Consider the following 6,000-nt stretch of genomic DNA (forward strand, 5'->3'; position numbering starts at 1 on the left):
ATTTAATATTTACCTCATGGTGAAGGGAAAGAGTAATGTAAGTAAGGGGCAGCCACAGTATGTAGCAAAGTTGGCTGATTACAGTAGGTTTAGAATTGCCTGCTCCCAAGATACAAAAGAGAGAATATGTATGAAACAATTTAGTAGGAATGTTAAGGCAAAAGGAGGTGTTGATTAGCATAAACAAAAAGAATCCTGACAGAGACTGTCAGAAACAAAGAGAATGGAATCAGTAAGAAGCTAAGACAGAAGGAGGTGTTTAGTAGAACAGAAGAATATGGCCAGATGAGAACAAAGAAATAATTAGAAATATCTGGGGTATGAATTGATTTCTGATCAAAACAACAGGATATTCTGACCTTGAGGATTAAAAAAAGATGGGAGCTCTACACCCCAGATAACTGCAGAGCAGGAAATTACTTGTGATAAATCTGATGCAAGAAATCTAGCAAAGGAAGCCAACTTTTGTTCTGTATAAGGTTGATCTATATAAACTGTAGAGACCGGTCAGTGGAGGTCAGTCTTGGGGAATAGCTCACTGTGCAGGTGACCTATGAACTAATGACTGAACCAGAGCTCTGTTAAACTTTATTCTTATGCTGTGAAATAAACTGATTCTCCTATCACTTCATTTAACGAACATGCTGCACTCAGACTACACATAGACTAAATTAAGGGTAGGGTAAAGCCAGAGTCAGACAGATGGAAGCAGATTATGAATAGGGGGGGGGGGGGTCACGGTTCTCAGTCAATACACACCGTGGGGCTGCACGGAGAACCATTGGTAAATTTAAGCATAGAACCCCACAGTGACAAGATGACCTTTTTTTTAGTAGATTCTGGGGCAGCCCGGTCTAGTATTTTACAACCACCCGAGGGTGTTAAGATAGAGGGGTCAGTGATGATTTCGGGAGTAGGAGGAAGAGACTTTACAGTCCCTGTATTAAGAGATGTAAGAATGCAAATGGGAGAAAAGATAATAACAGAGGATATTTTACTAGTTCCTCAAGCTGGGGTTTGCTTGATGGGACGTGATTTACAGGACCAATTGGCTATCGGTACCAGACCACAGGGATCAGGTATCGGGGTTCAATTTTATGTGCTGATAGAGGAGGATCAGAAAATAATAAATCCTAGAGTATGGGTGAAAAAAAAAAGGAAATAGAGGAGGGTTAGATGTTCCTCCCCTGCAAGTTACTTTAAAAGATTCTGAACAAGTAATTAGACGAAAACAGTATCCAATTCTTATGGCTGGCCGAAAGGGGCTGCAGCCAGTAATTGACCAGTTGGTGAAAGATGGTATACTCGAACCTTGTATGTCACCTTTTAATACTCCAATTTTACCTGTCCAAAAACCAGACGGTACCTATCGATTAGTGCAGGACTTGAGGGAGCTGAACAAAATTATTCTCACCCGTCACCCGGTTGTACCTAATCCCTATACAATAATGGGTAAAATCGATCCACATAGTAAATGGTTTAGTGTGATTGACCTCAAAGATGCTTTCTGGACCTGTCCGTTAGCAACAGAGAGCAGAGACATGTTTGCCTTTGAATGGGAAAATCCTTTTACTGGACGCAAGAATCAATATCGGTGGACGGTCCTTCCCCAGGGCTTTACAGAATCACCAAATTTATTCGGTCAGGTCTTAGAACAAATACTAGATGAGGCTCCTCGGAGAGAGAATTGTCAGTTGATACAATATGTTGATGATTTGTTAATTACGGGAAAAACATATGAATTAGCTAAACAGTATACTGTTGGACTTTTGAATTTTCTGGAGAATAAGGGTCTCAAGGTGAGCGAATCCAAATTACAATTTGTTCAATCAAAAGTTAAATACTTAGGTCATCTGGTAAGTCAGGGAATTAGGAAAATAAGTCCAGAGAGGATATGTGGTATATTACAGATCCCCCCCCAGAATGCCCAAGAACTTAGGAAATTCCTTGGTTTAGTGGGATACTGTAGAATCTGGATTGAAAATTATTCTAGTCTGGTCAGATTTCTCTATGATAAACTCACAATTCTAGGGGGCGAAGCTGTTGTCTGGACAGAGGAAGAGATTAAAGATTTTAACTTGGTGAAACAGTGCCTTATTAGTGCCCCAGTGTTGGCTTTACCCAACGTAAATAAGCCATTTGACCTATATACCAATGCGAAAGGAGGTGTAGCCACCGGAGTACTAACACAAGAGAGGGCAGGCAGGCTGTAGACAGCCAGTTGCTTTTCTGTCAAAAGTTTTAGACCCTGTTTGTCGTGGTTGGCCAGAGTGTGTGCAAGCCATCGCAGCCACTGCTATTTTAGATGAGGAAGGACAAAATATTTTGTTTGGTGCCCCGATGATAGTTCACACCCCTCACACAGTCCGCAATATTCTCTTACAACATGCTGGAAGGTGACTCACAGACTCTAGAATTTTAAAATATGAAGCGATCCTAATGGATAGGGATGATTTGACCCTGATTACGAATAAAGAACACAATCCAGCAGCTTTCTTGGTTTCTCCAAATTCTGACAATACCATAAATTAGTTAGAGCATGTATGTACAGAGATCTTGTAATAGATTTACAGACCAAAATTAGAGATGATTTAAGTGATGAGCCTTTACAGGAGGGTGAAAGGTGGTTTATTGATGGATCTTCTCGTGGCATTGATGGCACTCGCTATAGCGGGTATAGTGTAGTGGATGGGAAAGGAGTGGTGATTGAAGCCTTCCCGGTCATTGGTTAGCAAAATCTTGTAAATTGTATGCCCTCTGTAGAGCTCTCCAGGGTCTAGAGAACAAGGTGGGCACGATCTACACAGACTCAGAGTATGCTTTTGGTGTAGTGCACACCTTTGGGGAGATCTGGAAAGAGCGGGGAATGATAACTGGAAAAGGACAAAAGTTGATCCATGAAAACTTAATTGTCCAATCTCTAGATGCTCTTACATTACCTGAGGAAATAGCTGTAGTTCATGTACGGAGCCATCAAAGTGGTGACAGTCCTGAAGCACAGGGGAACAGACAGGCAGATGCAGCTGCCAAACAGGCTGCGCTCACGGAGATAATAGACATGCAGCTGTTACTGCCCACCCCTGGAGTATCCTATTCATTCTATTAAACTTGGTGATTGGGTATATGTAAAAGCATGGCAAGATCACCAACTAAAACCTGTCTGGGATGGCCCCTATTGTGTACTTTTGATTACAGACACTGCAGTGTGAACGAAAGAAAAGGGGTGAACTCAAATACAACGAATTAAACAAGCTGCTGATCCATGGACTAAAGACATTGATAATCTACCCTCCACCGGGCGTGCTGTCCTTCATCCTTCTGATCTGAAAGTTACACTACACTGGGAAAAAGTGCTGTAATGTTGTTTTTACCATTTACTGTATTGTTTACTTGTTGGTTCCCCGTTTTTGGGACATCCCTAAATTACTCACGATGTATTAAGTCCTCCTGGAATAGGGGCAGCAGAGGTGACAATTATTTACCTTTAGAATGTAGACAGGGCATAGATATAAAGTATAGTCATAGTGGGGTATGGGTTAATAATATAGGATCCCAACATGGACCAGGGGAACACAACGGCTCTAGAGGAGTAGATTTGATTTGTATTTTGGCCTCTACAGGTATTAAAGAGAGGAGTTTTAAAGGGATAGCACAAAGGAGATGGTGGGACAAAGACAGACAGAATGGTAGTCAGGATTGTACATGTGGCAGAGATAGAGTTAATACATATGCTAATGTTCACAGACAGGCTGCAACTCACAGGCTCAGTGATACTTATGCTAATGTTCGCAGACAAGCTGCAACTCACAGGTTAAGTGACAAGAAACACCCCTCCCCAACTTGGTCTCCTGTAGAGCATCCTTTGGGTCACACAGACATTCGGAATGTTAAAAAAACCACCACTGTAAGGGGAGTTCCAGCTGTAAACGAAGTAAGCTGCTCCAGAATACTAAAGCTGCTTGGCATTTAAATCGTTTAATCAGACTCCAGGCAGCCTTGGAGATCATCACCGAACAGATAGCAATGGCCCTGAATTTAGGGGCTGAAGAAAAACGACAGATACGAGCCACAGTTCAACAGAACCGCCTGGCTCTCGATTACTCGTTGGCTGCTGAAGGCAGCGTTTGTGAAAGACTGGTTAAGGACAATGCTCACAACGGTCAGGCGGTTAAAGACACTTCTTCAGGAGTTCGAAAATCTTCCCATGCCTAGGTTCAGACGGGGCAACCTTGGTCCGGTGTGGGATGAACTAGACTTTTTATTGGTAACTGGAGTCTGATATCCATAGCCCTTATAGCAGCTGGACTCACTATTCTGGCCATTATGGTGCTCCCCTGCCTAAAGACTTGTGTGCAGTGTTTAATCCAACGGGCCCTTCGGCAGGTCACTACAACCCAAATGATGTATGCTTCCCAAACTCCGTCTGATGATGCTGAGGCCGCAGTTCGTTTACTCACACGCTGGGAAAAGGACCAAGCTTAACAGAACACTACCGAATGGGGATTTACTAAGCGTAGCTAAAGAAAAAGGGTGGATTGTGAGGGATACTGGAATGTTAGGAGTCCAGAGATACTGGAAGCAAGTGCCAATTAAGAATAAAGTATTATGGGTTAACTTAAGGTGAAGGGATACTGGAATGTTAGGAGTCAAGCAAGTGCCAATTAAGAATAAAGTATTATGGGTTAACTTAAGGTGAAGGGATACTGGAATGTGAGGAGTCAAGCAAGTGCTCATTAGAGATTAAGTATTATGGGTTAAATCAGGGTGAAGGGATGCTGGAATGAGAGGAAGGGTTGTAAAAGTGAAATAAACTAAGGATCTTCAAAACAGGATAACAAGTAGATAGCTTTAGCAAGTCTTAGGGATTGATTAATGAGTGAAGAACAAAGACATGATACTTCTCTGGCTAACAAGTTTGCAGGAAGACACATAAACTGATAAGAAGTTAGAAACCACGTGGGCAGAATTACCTAATGCTAAACCAATCCAGGAGGCAGAAGAATGTTGGGGGGAAGGTATCTCTGTACTGAAATGAAATGTATAAAAGTTGGGTGAGCCCCAGTGTATGTGTGTATTCCCAGGGTAAGGGGAAGCACCCAACTTTGCATTGTTGTAATAGTATAATAAAAGTTATTTGTTCTCAATTTTTGTCTCGAGCAAATTCTGTGAAGGTACTTCTGTTTCTCACAGCAATAAAATCAGAGGACACAAATGATTTACAAGCATATGCAATCTTTCTGAGAGGATGTTGTAATGCAATGGGAAGTAGTGTACATTTGCAAGAGCTGAATTTGCTTGCTAATTTGTCAACTATTATAAACAAATTTCCTTATAAGTTAAGGATTTATGGAGAGCCAGAGTTGCAGAACTTAGGATTCTTTCCGGAAGGGGCACCATTTTTGAGGATGTTGCACAATTTTTGGAATGGCATGTACCAGTTCTTAAAGATGTAAAGAAGTCTAAGTTATCATCTCACCAGAAACCAAAGGGAAGTATCTTTGTAACTGCTGTGTCAGATACAAGCACAAGAAAGAACAAGGAAACAAAGGAGAAGGAAGGTCAGACTGTTCGGGGAAGCTGTTTGTATTGCGAAGATAAACATGCTTTAGAAAGATGTTCACAGTGGGGGAAAAAAAAATCTTATGACAAGAAATTAACCTTCTTAAAGAAGAATGGAATATATTTTGGCTGCTTGTGCAAAGGACACATCAGCAAAACTTGGAATAAGAGACTCAGTTTTCCTTTTTATATTTCTTATCTTTTTCTTGATGGAGATGCCAGATGTAGTTCATGGTTTTGTGATGCGAGAGGCCCAAGAGGAGGGGCAGAGGGGAGTTATGAATTTTGTGAATTTAGTATAACGGCAAATAGTAAAACGTTGATTTTTTTTTAAAGTTATAATGTTAATGGGCATAATAATCTGATAAAAAGAAAGAGGGTGTTTGCTTCTTTGAAGAAATTTAAAGTCAATGTTGCTTTTTTACAGGAAACCCATTTATC

Source organism: Narcine bancroftii, chromosome 2, assembly GCF_036971445.1.
Source record: "Narcine bancroftii isolate sNarBan1 chromosome 2, sNarBan1.hap1, whole genome shotgun sequence".
Taxonomy (NCBI): Eukaryota; Metazoa; Chordata; class Chondrichthyes; order Torpediniformes; family Narcinidae; genus Narcine; species Narcine bancroftii.